We start from the raw sequence: 20,873 nt of genomic DNA on the forward strand, positions 1-20,873 counted from the left end.
CCAGAGGTTTCTGTAAAATTGTTTTTGGCATTTTTTCTGTCTAGAAGAGATTATCACATATTATGGGTTTTCTAGTTCTCAAAACTGTGAATTTGTGCATAAATAACATGCCCCTTCTTCACAACAAAAATGGTATAGAATAAACACACAAAGTTGAGAAATAGACCTTAAACGGACAGTCTACACCAGAATTGTTATTGTTTAAAAAGATAGATAATCCCTTTATTACCCATTCCCTAGTTTTGCATAACCAACACAGTTATATAAATATATAAATACATTTTTTTACCTCTGTGATTACCCTGTATCTAAGCCTCTGCAAACTGCCCCCTTATTTCAGTTCTTCTGACAGACATCCATTTTAGCCATTTAGAGCTGGTTCACTGGAACTCCACGTGCATGAGGACAGTGTTATTTATATGACACACATGAACTAACACCCTCTAGTGGTGAAAAACTGTCAAAATTACCTGAGATTAGAGGCGGCCTTCAACGGCTTAGACATTAGCATATGAACCTCCTAGGTTTAGCTTTCAATTTAGAATGCCAAGAGATCAAAGCAAAATTGGTGATAAAAGTACATTGGAAAATTGTTTAAAATTTCATTCTCTATCTGAATCATGAAAGTTTATTGTGGACTAGACTGTCCCTTTAAAGGGGCATTAACTCAATTATTTTTTCTTTCATGATTCAGAGCAATTTTCAGATTAACTTCTTTTATCAAATTTGATTTTTTTTCTTGGTATCCTTTGTTGAAGAAGAGCAAAGCTCCACTGGGAGCTAGGTGAACGCATAGGATGAGCCAATGACAAGCAGTTAGCTCACAGCAGTGCATTGCTCTTAAACCTACCTATGTATGTTTTTCAACAATGGATGCCAAGAACAAAGCAAATTAGATGAGACGTAATTAGGAAAGTTGTATAACATTGCATGTTTAGGATTAACAAATCCAACCAGATTACTTGATATGTAAACCCCTGGCATGTATTAATTTCACACTTTATTGGTCCTTATATAAAGCGGTATAAGTGGGTGTGAGGTGAGGGAAATTTCAATGGCCTGCTCCCTTTTTTTTTTTTCTCTTCTCTTTTTTGACTGTAACCACCTCCCCCATCTTAAGTCCCCCATATCTCTATGATCTTACTTATGCACTTTATGTTCACCGGTTTCAACAACCGCCTATAGATTGGTTATATAGAAGTGTTCTCCTTTTTCGCAAGTGTTACATTTTGAATAATTGGTGTTTGATCAGTTAGACTTTCTTCCCTATGTAACGTGGTAAAATAGTGCAGATAAGCCTGCAGATAAGCGTAGTGATGAGTCCTGGGCAATCCAAAGACATCCCTCAAAGTCTCAAATGATTGCATATGTTTCCCTCCTTTCATAAATGTCTGACCTACGGTATACAGCCCCTGTCTTCTCCACTGTATAAAATCCTTGGATGTGATACCTGCTGGGAATTCAGGATTCCCACACCATTGTAAGTATACTATTCTATTAGTGACTCCCAACCATCTACAAGCTAGTCTCTAAGCTCTCGCCGGTTGGCTTAAAAGGTCTAAATCCCCCAGACATTTAGTCGCCTGCAGTTGTCATGTGTGGTATCATCTCCAACGCCCATGGTCTTATTAGAGTGCCCTCCAATTTAAGGTCTGTGAATTTCTCCTGACCCGTCAACCAGTCTATGACAAACTTAGCTGCCCAGTTATACAGTTCAAAGTTGGGAAGAGCCGGCCCTCCCATCTCCCGTGATGCTGTGAGTTTCAGGTAACTAACTCTATGCTTTTTATCTTTCCAAACAAAATTGAGGACCATTCATGTTATGTATTTTAAATCAGTTTTCCTAAGTATTGCTGGCACAGCCTGGAAAAAAGAGCAACTTCAGGAATTAAACTATTTTTATTAGACCCACCCTGCCACACAGAGACAACGGGAGCTGAGCAAATCCCTTAATCAAACTATCCAACTTTTTGATCAGTGGCGTGTAATTGATTGAGTACCATTTACGTGGGTCCACATGTAGGGCTATGCCCAGATAATTAGTTACCCTCTACAATTTTGACATCATACCCGGATATCTGTTTCTCACCTTTTGACAATTGCCAGATTAGCTCCATTTTATCTGTGTTTATCTTATACCCAGAGACTTGGCTAAATTCTGTGATCAATTCTATTATCTTTGGTACTTTTTTATGGGGGTCTTGAATATATAGCACCATGTCATCCGCGAACAATGAAACATGCAGAGTACTTTCCCCTATTTGCATTCCCTCTAATTGTCGTCTAATTTTCCACGCCAGGGGTTCTATAGCTATGTCAAAAAGGAGCGGGGACAAGGGGCAGCCCTAACGTGTGCCTCTCCGAAGCAGGAAAGGTGGGGTTGCCATTCCATTGATCAGTAAAGATGCCTGCAGGACTCTGTATAGATTTGCAACTGCCTTAACAAACGAACCTTCTATTCCCATCTTTCCTAAGGTATGAAATAAGTGATCCCACAAAACTTTGTCGAAGGCTTTTAACAATAGTGCCGCTTCTGCCTGATTCTCCTCTTTCTTTTTGTCCTGTGCTAACATCTGTTAATGCTGGATAACTGTTTGTACTCCCCTAATGTTAAAGGGATACTGAACCCAAAAATGTTCTTTCGTGATTCAGATAGAGCATGCAATTTTAAACAACTTTCTAATTTACTCCTATTATCAATTTTTCTTCGTCCTCTTGCTATTTTTATTTGAACAAGAAGGCATCTAAGCTTCTTTTTTGGTTCAGAACTTTTGGAAAGTACTTTTTTTTTTATTGGTGGATGAATTTATCCACCAATCAGCAAGAACAACCCAGGTTGTTCACCAGAAAATGGACCTGCATCTAAACTTAGATTCTTGCATTTCAAATAAAGGTACCAAGAGAATGAAGAAAATTTGATAATAGGAGTAAATTAGGAAGTTGCTTAAAATGTCATGCTCTATCTGAATCACAAAAGAAAAAATTTGGGTTCAGTGTCCCTTTAAGCACAGAGGATCTCCCCTTGAGGAAACCTGTCTGATCACTGTGTACTATGTATGGTAGAATAATCGCTAGTCTGTTTGCTAGAATTTTTGTTAGAATTTTGTAGTCTTGGTTGAGTAGTGAAATGGGGCGGTATGACTGTGCTAGTAGGGGATCTCTTCCCTCTTTCGGGATAATACTTATATTGCCTTCAGAAAATCGAGGGGAGGTTGTAACCGTGTCATCTAGTAAACCATTATACAACCGCGTCAAGGATGGGCATATATTAGAGCCCATAATTTTGTAAAAGTCTACCGGTAGCCCATCTGGTCCCGGGGTTTTCTCTAGTGCTAAGTCTTTAATTTTGTCCAGTATCTCCTCGGGGGTTATGAATCGGTTGAGACTTTGTAATTGGGAATGATCTACTCTAGGCAGCTGTATTTGATGCCAGAATCTATCCTTCTCAGTTGGTTGTATGTGTTGTGCTGAATAAAAGTCTTTATAAAAATGTATTAAAGTCTCTTGAATATCTGTTTCCTTGTTTAGGATTTCATTCCCTCTCTTTACTGCTAATATTGTGCTCTTTTCTTTTTCTTTTCTTAGTTAGTTTAGTGATATTAGCCAACAGCTTACCCGTTCTACTCCCAAACCTATAGTATTTGGCTAGATTTTTAGCATGGGAGTTATTTGCTTGCTGGAAAATGTAATTAACCCTAGTATTTTTAACTTCTTTATAGTTAAGTCTATTCTTGCGATTGGGGTTCCTGAGGTATCTGTTTCTAGTGTTTAAAATTTGTGATAGGAGCTAATCAGATTTTGCTTTACCTTTTTTCTTGATGTTAGTCGCATAAGTGGAGATGACCCTCTCAGAACAGCTTTAGCTGCTTCCCAAAACTGTAGAGGGTTGCTACTATGTGTTTCATTAAGTGCTGTATACGTGTGCCATTCTCCTAAGAGATGCCTGTAAAAATTTGGGTCTCTATATAAATATCTTGGAAACACCCATTTGTTATTGTTTTTCCGTGTCTAGCCTATTTGGAGCCTTACCGCTACAGGGGCATGGTCCGAGATAGTGATTGGATCAATATTGGTGTCTACTATCCTAGGGCACATGCTTGTGGAGACAAGAAAATAGTCTAACCTAGATGATGTGTCTTTTGCTACCGACATGCATGTATAGTCATTCTGCTCCGGATGCCTGGCTCTCCACACATCCTGTAGGTTCAGCGATCTTATAAGTGTGCAAATCACCAAAGATTCTTTCTTGGAGTTCCGGGACATTTGGGTTGTGACCATCTTCCTATCAGGGTTTTAAAACCTATCTGCAGGCACATGAGGTGCAATGTTGTAATCCCCACCAATTATAAGAGGGTATGTGGTAAACTGTATTGGTTTAGACTGTATGATCCTCCAGAATACTTGTTTCTGGGTTTGCGGGCCATAAACTCCAACTGCAACATGACAAACCTCCCCTCTTAGTCAATGAGTGTTTTAGTAATAGTGTATGTCACATTCTTCCTGAACAGAACTGCCACCCCCTGGCTCTTTTTTGTTCAAATGGTGTGAATATAACCGCTCCTACCCAGCTTTGCTTCAATTTCTGGTGTTCTAACCTGGATAAGTTTGTCTCCTCCAAAATAGCAATGTCAACTTTTCTAGAATGTAAATATCTTAGTATTGATCTGCATTTTTGTGGAGATGTTATGCCCCCTATATTCCAGCTCATAATATGCAAGTCACTAGCTATCATACCGTGTTTCCAAGGGTGTATGGTGCAGTAATAGGTATCTTACTTGTAGGAGTTGTAACTGAGCGGTATTGAAGTACCTTTTCACTTTCAGTAGGAGACTATCTGTTTTATCCATCTTAAGGCGAGCCATCCTACCCACAAAACCCCAGGGAGAGAGGTGAGCATTCCGTTGACCAAACAGGAGACCAAGTAGTGAGAGAAACAAAACACAAAGTAAAATACATATCAAAACATCTATAACATATTGAACACAATCTTTTATCCAGATCAATTGAGTTATCTCAGTGCGGTCATGCACCAAACCTCCTAATATCAGGCTTCTAACATGCCTTTGATTCTCTACCCAAAACCTTTTCCCCAGGATAATGAGAGAAAACCATGGTGTGTGAAATTTATTTGCAAAGCTATTTACCCTTGGGGGGAGGAGGCCACCCCCCCACTCAAGGTCAATTGAATTACCTGATTATACCTTGAGACCTCTCCTTCCTGTGTTATAATACCTGGGATCTAGCTCCCCATGAAAAGAAAAATATGAACCTTTCTATATGAACATGTCAGGCGTACCTCTTAACAGAATCATGCTGAATCTCTCATTAATCTACCTATTTCTATTACTATTAATCGGTAGAGTTAAAACCTTAACTGGTTGTGCTAAGACAAAACAATTATTGAACACTCTAGCTGCTTAACTCTTACTGCACTACTACTTAGACTATGGGGACTGCCAATCCCGTCTTAGTTTCCCACTCCCCCCACCCCCAAAATAACACTGTCCACATTTCACTGTACCAGCTCCTTGATCACTGAGGCAAAGATTCAGTCTTTTCAGGTCTCCTTGTCTGCACTTCTGGAGGTGTTTGGGGTCTTCAAAGAACTTGATTCCCTGCTGGGTCTGGAGCCTAAGCTTCGCTGGGAACAACAAGGACACTGAGCATCCAGCCTCAATCAGTGACTTGCAATATGTTGAAAACTCTCTCCGCCTCCTGGAGATTTCCGCTGAGTAGTCCTGAAAGATAAGGATCTTCCTCCTTTCATAAAGCAAGGGGGAGCATTGACGGTAGGCTCTCAGGAGGAGGATTTTATCCTTGAAATTCAGGTATCGGATCATAACTTGGCTTGGTCCTCTTGTGTTCTTTGGGTCACACATGGTATTTCTTTTGGCTTTACGTTTAATAGTGCAGGCAAGGTTCGTTCTGCAAACTCAATTAGCTCCATGCTCGGTACAGACTCTGGCAGCCCAACAATGCACAGAATGTTGCGTCTTGAGCAGTTTTCCAAGTCATCGATTTTATCAATTAATAACTTATTTTGAGCTTCAACCGCATTAACCTTTACTGAGTTTTCCCTCTGCCTGACTTCACCGTCACCTACTATTTGTTCAATATGTTGGAGTCTAGAGGAAAAGGATCTAAACTCCAATGACAATGAGTCCATCCCTGTCTGCAACTGCTCTATTTTGGGCAGAAAGAGGGCTGATATCTGGGAAACAATTGGATGTGTCTCCGGAATATTAAAGTCAGCAGATTCAGGTGTCACATATTCCTCAGCATGCACCTCCACATTGGGTTTTGATTTCCTTTCCTGGTGTTGTTGCCTGCTAGACATGTTGCCTGTAGTTTTAACAAAACTTTAGTATTTCTGCATGCACTTGTCAGACAGTGTATCTTCCTTCTTTTAATGTGCCAGATAATAGCAGAGGCGTAAGTCGCAGGGTTCCAGGGATGGGCCTAAGCAGTGGTGGTCACAGGGTTTTTAGTTTCTTAACAGTTACAGGCTATTTAGGGAAATTGCAGTTTTCAGAAGGTCCGGTGCACTTTTGTACATTACTTAATTCTGGCTCCCCTCCCTTCCCTCCAGCCCAAACCAGGTTCCACACTAATGCCTTCATAACTGACTAAGGCCACTTTCAGATTCACTTGTTAGTTGATATTGTGAAGCAGTCTTAGGTGTAGTACCTCGGTCTCCAAATACTGTGTATGGAATAAAATTGTGCCACTGTAACTGTGGTCCAGGCCTTCTCCTCTTATACAAGCTTGTCCCAGCCCAGTATGAGATGTTATATATCCCCTCTGAAGCGTCTATAAAGGCCGATGGAGCCGACCACGTGGCTATCTTAGAGGCTCCGTTTGCTGGTTTATGTGCTCTGTCAGCCTTTAATATTATCTTGGGCCTCTCACTGAGTTTGTATATTGTGTCCGGGAATTAAATTAGTACACCATTGCTCCTCTCCCTAAGCACACACTTACTGACTCTTCACGCCTGATGGAGGTAAGATGGCGGCTTTCTGCGACTCGGCCTCTGGGGTTACCGGCATCCAAACCCCTCCGTTTGCTGTCCTCTTCAAGCTCTGGGCCAAAAGTGGGTAGTGTAAGGGTGGCACCTGGGGTTACAGCCAAGATCAGTCACCTTTCCTTGTAGCGATGCGCGACTGTTCTCAGATACCTCCAAAGTTAGTGCGTTCCGATGGGGGAGCCGATGACATTGGCTCCGTGCTTTTACATGTCCGGACACGTTAGTGACTTCCCCTGTCAAGGACTACAAGCTTTGTTGGCTACATTACCATTAGGGGTTTTTCCTAGCTACAGGAGCGGAGCTTTTTCTCCCTGTGACCGCTCACTTCGCCCGCCCACCGGAAGTCTAGAACATACAATTTTAATCAACTTTCCAATTTTACTTATTATCAAATTTGCTTCATTTTCCTGATATCCTTTGCTGAAGGAACATTGGCAGCTTGCTGAACACATCTTGTTAGCCAATCTTATGTGTGTGCAGTCACCAATCAGCTGCTAGTTCCAGATACCAAGATGACAAAGCACATTTGAAAATAGAAGTGAATTTAAAGGGACAGTCAACACCAGAATTTTTGTTGTTTAAAAAGAAAGATAATCCCTTTATTACCCATTCCCCAGTTTTGCATAACCAACACAGTTATATTAATACAATTTTTACCTCTGTGATTACCTTGTAGCTATGCTTCTGCAGACTGCCCCTTTATTTCAGTTCTTTTGACAGACTTGAATTTTAGCCAATCAATGCTCACTCCAGGGTAACTTCATGTGCATGGGCTCAATGTTATCTATATGAAACACATGAACTAGCGCCCTCTAGTGGTCAAAATGCATTCAGATTAGAGGCAGTCTTCAAGGTCTAAGAAATTAGCATATGAACCGCCTAGGTTTAGCTTTCAACTAAGAATACCAAGAGAACAAAGCAAAATTGGTGATAAAAGTAAATTGGAAAGTTGTTTAAAATTACATTCCCTATATAAATCATGAAACTTTTTTTGGACTTGACTGGCCATTTAATAGTGTCTTAAAATGTATATACTCTATCTGAATCATGCAAGTTTAATTTTGACTTTCCTATTCTTTTAATTTATAACAATAAATTATTATGGTATTTAAGCATGTTGTGATATGTTTGAAATGTTAAACACATGAATGTTAGAAATCAATTATATAAACATTGAGTAGCATTGGAAAGTGCACTGAGTTTTATTTTGGCACAAATACATGCACACACACCTACCTCCCACTTTCTGAGTTTTCTACTAACATAAACAGTACAAAAAACAGAGGGCATTGTGGTACAGATTAGAAAAGGAAAATAATTACAGAAACAAAAATTTCCCAAAGTATCCCAAGCTCAATCAATGGTTTTATCAGATCATTTTCAGTATCAGATACTAAGCATAAAACATACAGGTGATAAATCAGAGCAAAGTACTATGGCTGACTTTGGCCTCAAACAGGAGAGCATCAAGATACGACATCATTACAAATAGATGCTAAAAGACCATATATTTTGCAGTACAAAGTGCAATTTAATGGCACCAGAACAACTGATATAGCAAATGTGACAAAACAAAACAATAAATGCTGATGCAATCCCAGAAAAATAAGGGGTGGCTGCTCCACCAAAAAACAATCTGATTGTGTTTTATTTGAGCAATATCATTCTAGAACAGCTTAGATCAGTGTTTCTCAACCGTGGCCCTCAAGTATCCCCAACAGGCAAACTAGAGCACAGGTGAAATAATCAGCTGATCAGTAACCATGGTAACTAACCTGCTCTCACCCATCAGTTGATTATTTCACCTGTGTTCTAGTTCAGCCATAATAAAAACCTGGCCTGTTAGGGGTACTTGAGGACCGTGGTTGAGAAACACTGGCTTAGATAACCTGTGACCATCTTAGATACATTGATAATTGTTTCCCTGGCTCTCCTTTAGAGCATCAACATTTCTTTATACAATAAAAATATTTTCTTTATATGATTTTTATTTCTGAGCTCTGTGTAATTTCTGAAATATTTTATCTGTATTCCGGGGAGGGTTTGGGGTTGCTGTAGTCAGTTTCTCAGTATTGTATTGTGCTTAATATTTTTGTTACACTTTACTTCTTACCCATTCCCATTCTAATTTCCTGTCAAGTGGGGCAGTTTTAGGTTCTGGACCTTTTGCTGGGAGGATTGAGGGCAGATCTGGGGGCCATGTTTATCTTCCCTCTGTGTGTCTATGTGTATTATATGCAAAACTGTCAATTTATGCCCCATGCTCTGCTGTGTTCCAATTTGTGCGGAGCATATTGCATATTCTAGACAGAATACACACAAACAGTGTACAGCTCCACAGTATCACAGGTGCAGGTGGTGAGAGGGACTGTCAACCTCTATAACATATAGAAAAGTAGAAAAATCCACAGCACCACAGTAAATTTTCAATGCTTTATTGGAACATCTTTATCCCATGCAGGTACAAAGTAGGTAGGCAGCAACGTTTCGGGATGTTATCCCTTAATCATGCTAATGAGCCTCATCTGTTGAGGTGCATTTATAGGCCTACATATTAACCCCATGTATAATGTTACAAAGTGAATTCTATCACTTAACACCACCACCTAGTGGTTACAAAAATTATTACAATGTTAAACACATAAACAAAGTTAAAAACAATATACAATATACCTATTCATATGTTGTTAAAATGCATATAGTTTTTACCAATACTTGATTTTTACAAAGCAATTCATTCTCTAAGGACCATTGCAATATTTTATAATACATAAGTATATATTACAGAAACACTTTGAAGTCCAGCTCTCTATTAATGCCTTTAGGAATTAAAGCATCCAATTTATGTATCCAGTATGACTCCTTTTGTTTTAATATGGTTTCCCTATTGCCCACTCTTCTTAAATTATCCACTCCATAAATTATTTGCCACCTTAACTGACTTATGTTGTGGCCTGCACTCAAAAAGTGGCATGATACAGGGGCTTCTTGGTCCCCACATCTAATATTGGATCTGTGTTGACTCATCCTATCTCGTACCCTTCTGGTGGTCTCACCGATATAGATTTTGGAACACGGGCATTTAATGAGGTACACGACATAGGATGAGTCACACGTATAGAAACTGTTAATACTAATTTTTTTCCCAGTTTGAGGGTGTTGAAATTCTGTCCCCTTAATGACTGCACTACAACTTGCACAGCCCAAACATGGAAAAGTTCCATAACTCTTTTTAGTTATGTATTTCTGTTTCTTCCTTGATCCTAAATAATTTCTAACTAGAATATCTCCCAGATTTTGGACCCTACAGTATGCCATCATTGGTGGGTTTTTAGGTTGAAATAATTTTTATTAGTTTTCAAGTGAATAACATCATAAAATGTACAACAACATTGACATGTAAAGTATAGCTTACAAAATATTTGTCTGAGTTGGCTCCCATACACTTTTGTCCTGCCATATAACTGGTGGAGCACTAAGGCATGCTCGATAATTAAGTCCAGCAAATCCTGGGGCTCTGGAGGCCAAATCTCAATAAGTTGTTGTCTTCCGTGGTCAATTTACTCTTTGCTGTCTAGCATATATGACCACCAAAGTAGATATTTGTACTTGAGAACCCAAAAGTAAAAACCAACAAAAAAGAAACCTGTAACCAATGTATATGTCTTAGCCTATACATTTTGCCTATCTTTGACACAAAACTTATAGCTTGTAAAAAAAAGAAAAAAAGGTAAGGTCAGTAACATTATCTCAAAAAAGAAAAAGAGGGCATTCCCCCACAGGAAATCATTATTAGAATCGAGCAGAGCCGGGGAAGGTCAGATCCCAGCTCCCTATCAGTCCTCTCCACTCCCCTCCTATCTTAATTTCTAAGTAGGCTCAGCTTCCTCCTCACCTCCTCTTTCCCTTCTGTCCCCCATAATCCAATAAAACCAAATTTTCTGAAAACTCTCTTTCGAACCTTGAATCAAGGAGGCCTGCTCCAACATGGAGTATGTAACTTTAAACTTTTCCTTTATCTCAGTCCAAGCTGGTACCCCTACCTTCCAATATTTTGCTACACATATCCTTGTGGCCGTGCATAGTGTTCTTATAAAAGTGTTTATGGCAGAGTTAAATCTTGGAATGTGTTTGTTCAGTAAGGCCTGCGCCATCGAGAGATTTATATCTTCTGACAGCAAAGTACTCAGTAGAGACGAAAGCTCAGACCATATTAGTCGCACTTTAGGACATTCCCACCACATATGAATGTATGTACCTACTTCTTGACACCCTCTGTAACAGTGGTTGGTGGAACCACGTGAATAGTGAGAAGTCTTAGTCGGGGTCAAGTACCACCTGAAAGTGGTTTTAATACAGTTCTCTTTGAAGTCAGCACTAATCATACCTCTACCAACGTCTCGTGTGATGGCTATCCAGTCCTCTATTGTTAAATCTGCACCAATATCTTTTACCCATCTGTCAACTAATGGAGTGTTTGAGGTGTATCTTGCCTTTTGTATAGCTATATATAGATATGAGATCATCTTTTTATCCCTTTTCTTGTTAATTATAAATTGTTCCAATATTGTTAACTTTCTTGTAAAAGGAAAATGTAGATATTTGTGTACCGCAGATGAGATCTGCAGGTATAGAAACCAGTGAAGTTTGTAGGGAGCTAATTTATCTTGGGTTTGTGCGAATGTAATGAATTTACCATCTATCAGAAAGTCAGCCACCCTATAAAGCCCCTTATTCTCCCATTTTTCCAGTTGCATATGTAGATCATTCGGGAGTAGAGTTTTAACCGGTCTGGCTATTGAGTCTATTGGCAATAGGTGAAGAGCACTGGTCAGCGCTGTCCAGGTCTTCACCGAGTCCCCAGAGGCTGATAAGGTAGTGTTGGTATTTGTGTGTTCCTTAGTGGGTCTCCATAGTATATCAGAAGACTTATCAGTTTTTTCTACTTCTCCCTCCAATGTAGTCCATATAATGTCGTTTGAGTTTTTGTTCAGTAGTAAATCTTGAGCTAATCTAGCTGCTTGATAGTACTCCATCAAGTTCGGCATACCCACCCCCCCCACCTGTCTGTGTTGTTGTAAAGTCCTGGAAGCAATTCTGGCTATCTTACTGCCTCTTAGAAATCCCGTTAAATCCTGTTGTAATTTGAGTATATCTGGGACTGGGACTTTGATAGGTAAAGCCCTAAAGAGATATAATATCCGTGGAAGAATAGTCATTTTAATTGCCGATAGGCGTCCAAACCACGAGAATTGTTTACTTTTCCATCTGTGTAAGTCTGACCTAATTTTCTTAAATAAAGGAATATAGTTAATCTTATACAAATCCTTATAGTCTTTGGATATTTTGACTCCTAAATACTGTATCGCTTTTCTAGCCCAGGTAAATGTGAAATTTGTTTCTATTAATTTAGAAGTATGGGTCGGGAGAGCTATGGGCAGTCCCTCGCACTTATCTAAATTGACTTTATATCCCGACACGTCTGAGAAGTCTTGCAGAATTTTATACAAATTTGGTAGCGAAATCAAGGGTTTCGTTAATGTCAAAAGAATATCATCCGCAAAAAGCGAGAGTTTATAATCTTTTTGTCTTATACTGACTCCATGTATATCTGGGGAAAGTCTGATTGTTGCCGCTAGGGGCTCTATACACAATGCAAAAATCAGCGGAGAAAGGGGGCAACCCTGCCTAGTGCCTCCACGGATATCAATAGGGTTCGATTGATACCCCGCCGCTCTAATCACAGCTGTAGGGGAGGAGTAAATATTCTTGATGGCTTTCACAAAGGGGCCCTTGAGTCCAAAACTAGCTAATACCTCAAACATGTATTCCCAGTCCACTCTGTCAAACGCCTTCTCTGCGTCCAGTGAAAGGAGCAGAGAAGGCGTTTTGGTCTTATCTAGGTGATCTGCCAGGTCCACTGTCCTTCTAATGTTATCAGGTGCTTCTCTGTCCATAATAAATCCCACCTGATCTGGATGTACCAGAGAGGGGAGATGTATTTTCAGTCTGTTGGCCAATATCTTAGTAAAGATCTTTATGTCCTGATTTATTAATGAAATAGGGCGGTAGCTATTCCATAAATTCGGGTTCTTACCAGGCTTGGGGATAACTATTATCTTAGCACGCAGTATATCCGTAGGGATGTTTTTACCTAACATGATATCATTACAAAATTTATGGAGATGTGGTACCAGCGCCATCTTAAATAGTCTATAATATTCCCCCGGAAACCCATCCGGGCCTGCTGCTTTTCCTGGCTTCAGATTTTTAATCGCCTCTAAGATCTCTTTTGTCGTTATATTTGCATTTAGTTCCTTTAAGGCCTCATTATCGATTAATGGGAGGTGGGCTGCTGCTAAGAATTGTTCTCTAAGTACTTTAGTATGTGCAGATGGATTAGTTTTTTTACCATCATATAATGATTGGTAGTACTTTGCAAAAGTATCCGTAATTTCCTGTGGATTTGACGTGTATGAACCGTCGTAAGTCTGGATAGAGGGGATCGAGAAAGATCTAATTTTCTCCTGTAGTTTATGTGCTAGGTATCTGTCTGGCTTGTTTGAGTAAATATAGTAATGTGCCTTTAGTCTCTGTGATGCTCTAAGGGAGGCGGCTGACATGATCTCAGACAGTTCCCTTCTCTTCTCCTGGAGGAGTTTGAATGTTTTTGTAGATGAAGTACGTTGATGTTGTGTAGTCAGGTCATTTATCTCTGTTTGTAATTTATCTGTTTTTGATCGCGTCGTTTTATTATATGTGGCTTTTGCTTGTATAAGCAAACCCCTAATAAATGGTTTATGTGCTGCCCAAGTACAAAGTGGATTATTAGTTGTGTCCGTGTTTATAGACCAATACTCAGTTAGGGCTTTTAATATTGAGTCCTGTGTAGTCTGATTTCTATGTATGTTTGGGTCGAATGTCCATGAATGATTACTGCTTTGTCCGAGAATTCCTGTCAATTTAATACCGACAATAGAATGGTCAGACCATGCGCACGCATGTATGGAGGAGGACTGTAAATTAGGTATAAGTATTTGGCTGAGGTATACATAATCTAGCTTAGAGTATGTCTTGTGAGCAAAGGAGTAGAATGTATAGTCATTAGTCTTGCCATATAATGACTCCCAAGAGTCAATAACATTTTGAGCCGACAAGGCTCTTTTGATTGATCTAACCATAGCATTGTGATGTCTTTGTTTGTGCGTCTCAGTAATTTGAATAGGCAAGTTAAAGTCCCCCCCCAATATAATTCTTGATTGGGACCATTGTGTGAGTAGGTGTGCTATGTGAGTCAGGAAGATGTCCTGCTTTTCATTTGGAGCGTAAATGTTACAAAGCGTTATCTCTGTCCCTTGAATTGACCCCCTGACTATTAGGTATCTACCCTCCGCGTCCTTCAGTACCTCTTCTGTGTTGAAATTTAGTGAGTGGTGTATTAGTATGGAGACCCCTCTTTTCTTGCTATCTGTTACCGAATGAAAGTGTTGGGGGAACTGTCTAGACCAGTATTTGGGAACAATGGAGCTGGTGAAGTGTGTCTCTTGGAGGAAAATCAGATTTGCTTTTAGTCTATCATATTGGGTCATGGCTGTCCTACGTTTAATATCCGTGTTGAGACCCCTTACATTGTGTGATATTAGGTGTATAGGATTAGTCATTGTTATCTTACCCTGGTGTTGAAGCTATGCATGCTCCTTCCTCCAAGATTTTCCTGAAATCCTAGACGTTGTTCTGCCCCACCCCCCCGGCTCTGCCGACCTTGACCCTTCTGGATAATAAGGCAATTACAAACATAATTAGATATGGCGACATAATAACAAAAAAAACAAAATTTAACTAGTGAAAAAATTGTAACTTCTAACCGGTAAATGCTATTTGCCATTTACCCAATTCTGAAACAAAACTTTGGTCAATGGAAATAAAAAAACAAAGAACAATTATCAATAAGCAATGCGAGACATCGCCTCATATCAATTGTACTATAATATACTGTATGATGTGTTTCTGTAACTGTAAAGAAAAACAGGTTAAAGCATTATTTTGATTTAAACATATCATCAATAATGAACCTTAAAACTTTGTGGAGACATTAACCTATGTCTACATGTTTAAGTAACCAACCTATGTGAGTCACTGTGACCCTTACTCCAAGGTTCTCATAATGTATTGAAAGAAATATTGTGTCCAACAGTTCTTGGAGAAAAGGGTGTGATATCTATGTCCAGCTGCCCATTGTTGAAAGTTCCCTCATTGAAGATTTAAGAGATGGGAGCTCGATATGATTGTAACCATCAAACTTCCCCTTAGGTATAAACAAAACTGACCTTTGACAATATTCTAAAATAGGGAAGATTTTTCTCGTGTCAGCACCTCCCAGAGTGCTGTGAAAACAGAGAGATGTAAGATGAAAATCAATATTTCTCAGGTCTTGGTACCCCTCTTTGATACTCTGGACCATTTCTGATTCTGAGTATGAGGAGTTTTGTGCTTCTTTTGTAGATCCTCTTCGGGGGATGTATTGGAAGGCATGTCAGGTACCTCCAACCTGAGCCTCTTGCAGACATCTGGTATTTCTGATGGATCTTTGAGTGTGATAGATCTGCCTTCAAACTGGATATGCAGGCCAAATGGGAAAGTCCACCTATAAATTATCTGGTGTTTTCTCAGTAAAGAAGTCAATGGTCTCAGTGTACCTCTCCTCTGTAGTGTGCGCAAGCACAAATCTTGGTAAAATTGAATAACATATCCCTGGAATTTGAAGGTTGGGTGTTTCCTTGCTGCAGATAGTATTGCCTCTTTCTCAGGGAATCTAAACATCTTGATAATCACGTCCCTTGGTGGGGCGTCCTCTTTAGGTTTTGCTCGAAGTGATCTGTGGGCTCTCTCCATTTGGTGCTTCTCATCACCCGCTTCTCCCGTGATAGCTTGGAATAGTTGGTGTAAGTAGTTCTGTAATTCTGAAGAAGATACTGATTCTGGGATCCCTTTGGTCCTCAAGTTGTTTCTCCGATTCCTATTTTCAATATCTTCCAATTTATCTTCTATTTCAGATATTACTTGTTGTTGGGAGTTAATTTGTTGATTCAATGCAGATATTTCTTCTGTGGTAGTATCTTCATTTTCCTCTAACGAGGCTACTCTGTTACCCAAATCTAGCATGTCAGACTTAATTTCGGCAAGATTATTGGTGATAGTAGTTTGGAAGCTGTCAAATTTGTCCCATAATTTTTCAAAATTTAAGTTGATATCCTGTTTTGAGACAAGTAATTTGAGATCTGCCTTAGTCACCGGCGTGGCATCCCCCTCTGTTGACCTAGAGTCTGAGTCTGATCCTGCATCTTCCTCTATAATAGATTGCTGTTGTCCTGCTACTTTATCTCCTTTAGATTTGAAAAAGAGGCTTGAGACCTGAGATTTACTTGTTGCAGGTGGTTTATTCTGTTTCCTGGCAGACATTTTACTGTAAATGAGGGTATTTTCCCTTAATAGCTTAGATCTCTTGTGAATACAGCAATGTGGGACAGAGCTAGTTTCAGAAAACTAACAGCAGCAATCTTTCCGCTATGAGTTTGTAGGGAATTTATAAGAGTCCCCTCTTTAATATGATGAGTAATTATATTGCAGAGGCACCATATATGCTTGACCCTTTATTAGGTTTTAATTATCAGCCTGGAGTGGAAGTGGCTCTGTTCTTTATATTAATAATGCTAATGTTCCCTCAGAACCGGATCTTTATATCATGCAGCAACATTGTGTATTGTGTATTGCTTTTCACTGCAGCATGGCGCTGAGCTAATATGTTATATACCTGGAGTCCCAGAATAAGAAAATAAAGTTTTTCCCTCTGTTCATCTTATATATGCAGGAGTTGTTACTTGCGTATGTTGTATTACCGTGTTTGTTTGATATTCTGTGCGGCCCTTCTGTTCACTGAGCTGTCACTCTAGCATGAATCATATTTGTGCAAAGTTAGAAAAGTGTCCGCAATCTTTAGTGAGAGCTTACTACCACAGTTTATAGTACCTGAAGCCTGTTACTCTCCGATTCTCTCCACGTCTCCCTTTTCAGCTCCACATTTCAGAATAGGCTCTCAGGGTACGTTCCGGTCACTGGTAGCAGTGTGGTGTAATGCCGCGTGGTTAATATGGCGGCCGTTACATATTAGTGCCGCGTCTGTTTGATAGTTTCTCCTTTGACTCCGACGTTCTGTTGACAGTTTAATCAGCTTTTTATGGCGATGTCTCACAGAGCTAAAGGATCAGACCTCCATCTCTGCTCGGCTCCAGGCTCCGCCCCCCATTGGTGGGTTTTTAAAGGATACAATATTCATATTACAGTTTTTCAAAATATGCCAGTGTCTGGATATAATGTTTCTGATTTCTCTATTGATAGGGTCTATTGATAGGGTTAAACTGTGTTACACACACTACCCTCTCGTCTTTTTCTTTTTTAGAAACACTAATTCCTTTTTCCTCTGGCTCCTGAACCCTTTTAATCTCACTCTCAATCAATTTCACAGGGTATCCCCTTTGTATGAATTTATTCCCCATTTCTTGTAGTCTATTTTTGACTACTGATTCTTCATTGACTATCCTTTTCACTCTTTTAAATTGACTACCTGGTAGGGAATTTTTTAAGGGTTCATTATGAAAGCTCTCATACCTTAGCAAAGTATTTCTGTCCGTTTCCTTTCGATGTAAATCAATCTTAAAATTACAAGTTTCCTTGTTAATACATACTACTGTGTCCAAGAATACCACCTTTTCCTCACTGAAGGTCAATGTGTGAATTTTAAATTATTAACAGCCAAGTTTAATTCTTCAACAAATGCCAATAGGGTACCAACGTCGCCCCACCACACGCCAAATATATCATCTATGAAGCGCCACCATGACGCTCCATACTTAAGGAACAACTCATTTTCATATACAAATTTTTCTTCAACACTATTCATAAATATATTGGCGTATTCTGGGGCGACGTTGGACCCCATGGCTGTGCCTCTTATTTGGAGAAACCAATCGTCTTGAAACAGGAAATAGTTGTTATATAATACCATTCTTAACAAGCTCTCAAAGAACAATATTTGACCCTCATTATATAAAGTAAAATTTCTAAGTGCCAAAATGCATGCACCTATGCCACTTTCATGGTTAATTACCGTATATAGACTACTTACATCAAGTGTATACAAAATACATTTTGCTTTACCCAATTGTAAACCTTTTAATTTTTCAATAAAATCATTTGTCGTGTACCTCATTAAATGCCCGTGTTCCAAAATCTATATCGGTGAGACCACCAGAAAGGTACGAGATAGGATGAGTCAACACAGATCCAATATTAGATGTGGGGACCAAGAAGCCCCTGTATCATGCCACTTTTTGAGTGCAGGCCACAACATAAGTCAGTTAAGGTGGCAAATAATTGATGGAGTGAATAATTTAAGAAGAGGGGGCAATAGGGAAACCATATTAAAACAAAAGGAGTCATACTGGATACATAAATTGGATGCTTTAATTCCTAAAGGCATTAATAGAGAGCTGGACTTCAAAGTGTTTCTGTAATATATACTTATGTATTATAAAATATTGCAATGGTCCTTAGAGAATGAATTGCTTTGTAAAAATCAAGTATTGGTAAAAACTAAAAAAGAAAAATTAAAAGGTTTACAATTGGGTAAAGCAAAATGTATTTTGTATACACTTGATGTAAGTAGTCTATATACGGTAATTAACCATGAAAGTGGCATAGGTGCATGCATTTTGGCACTTAGAAATTCTACTTTATATAATGAGTGTCAAATATTGTTCTTTGAGAGCTTGTTAAGAATGGTATTATATAACAACTATTTCCTGTTTCAAGACGATTGGTTTCTCCAAATAAGAGGCACAGCCATGGGGTCCAACGAATACGCCAATATATTTATGAATAGTGTTGAAGAAAAATTTGTATATAAAAATGAGTTGTTCCTTAAGTATGGAGCGTCATGGTGGCGCTTCATAGATGATATATTTGGCGTGTGGTGGGGCGACGTTGGTACCCTATTGGCATTTGTTGAAGAATTAAACTTGGCTGTTAATAATTTAAAATTCACATTGACCTTCAGTGAGGAAAAGGTGGTATTCTTGGACACAGTAGTATGTATTAACAAGGAAACTTGTAATTTTAAGATTGATTTACATCGAAAGGAAACGGACAGAAATACTTTGCTAAGGTATGAGAGCTTTCATAATGAACCCTTAAAAAATTCCCTACCACGTAGTCAATTTAAAAGAGTGAAAAGGATAGTCAATGAAGAATCAGTAGTCAAAAATAGACTACAAGAAATGGGGGATAAATTCATACAAAGGGGATACCCTGTGAAATTGATTGAGAGTGAGATTAAAAGGGTTCAGGAGCCAGAGGAAAAAGGAATTAGTGTTTCTAAAAAAGAAAAAGACGAGAGGGTAGTGTGTGTAACACAGTTTAACCCTATCAATAGAGAAATCAGAAACATTATATCCAGACACTGGCATATTTTGAAAAACTGTAATATGAATATTGTATCCTTTAAAAACCCACCAATGATGGCATACCGTAGGGTCCAAAATCTGGGAGATATTCTAGTTAGAAATGATTTAGGATCAAGGAAGAAACAGAAATACATAACTAAAAAGAGTTATGGAACTTTTCCATGTTTGGGCTGTGCAAGTTGTAGTGCAGTCATTAAGGGGACAGAATTTCAACACCCTCAAACTGGGAAAAAATTTAGTATTAACAGTTTCTATACGTGTGACTCATCCTATGTCGTGTACCTCATTAAATGCCCGTGTTCCAAAATCTATATCGGTGAGACCACCAGAAAGGTACGAGATAGGATGAGTCAACACAGATCCAATATTAGATGTGGGGACCAAGAAGCCCCTGTATCATGCCACTTTTTGAGTGCAGGCCACAACATAAGTCAGTTAAGGTGGCAAATAATTGATGGAGTGAATAATTTAAGAAGAGGGGGCAATAGGGAAACCATATTAAAACAAAAGGAGTCATACTGGATACATAAATTGGATGCTTTAATTCCTAAAGGCATTAATAGAGAGCTGGACTTCAAAGTGTTTCTGTAATATATACTTATGTATTATAAAATATTGCAATGGTCCTTAGAGAATGAATTGCTTTGTAAAAATCAAGTATTGGTAAAAACTATATGTATTTTAACAACATATGAATAGGTATATTGTATATTGTTTTTAACTTTGTTTATGTGTTTAACATTGTAATAATTTTTGTAACCACTAGGTGGTGGTGTTAAGTGATAGAATTCACTTTGTAACATTATACATGGGGTTAATATGTAGGCCTATAAATGCACCTCAACAGATGAGGCTCATTAGCATGATTAAGGGATAACATCCCGAAACGTTGCTGCCTACCTACTTTGTACCTGCATGGGATAAAGATGTTCCAATAAAGCATTGAAAATTTACTGTGGTGCTGTGCATATTCTAGACAGGGAATGCTTGCTTGGGCTACCGTGCCTCCTGGGGGTTCTTCAAGAAATTCTGCTGAATGTACCCCTACACTTACTGCAGTGGGTAGCCCTATAGATACGTTTTCCCCAAGGTCTCTTATATTTAATTACCTTTCTAGTTCAGGGAAGATGTGTTCTTTTATTACCCCTCCAAGGACTTTTGCTTAAAGTGCTTGATAAGTTTTTCAAGCGTACTATGAAACATCCCACATACTTCTCTATTCATAATGCTGTTGGAGAGTAGGTCAGTAAGGAATAGAACAAATTGTGCACTCCTTGCATTCCTTTGGCTAAATTCAAAGCCATATGTTTTTTTTATTCGCTGCTACCCTG

At 39.0% G+C, this 20,873-nt stretch overlaps 1 protein-coding gene across 1 annotated transcript in view; it reads left to right on the top strand.

The window, feature by feature from the left end:
* The first annotated feature begins 2,369 nt into the window (after positions 1-2,369).
* Positions 2,370-20,873, top strand: part of DDHD2 (DDHD domain containing 2) — a 658,501-nt gene continuing 639,997 nt past the window's right edge. Inside the window, exon 1 of the mRNA XM_053718087.1 lies at positions 2,370-2,475. The gene's annotated coding sequence lies outside the window, so the exon portion shown is untranslated. The remainder of the gene's footprint in view (positions 2,476-20,873) is intronic.

Source organism: Bombina bombina, chromosome 6 (assembly GCF_027579735.1).
Source record: "Bombina bombina isolate aBomBom1 chromosome 6, aBomBom1.pri, whole genome shotgun sequence".
NCBI lineage: Eukaryota > Metazoa > Chordata > Amphibia > Anura > Bombinatoridae > Bombina > Bombina bombina.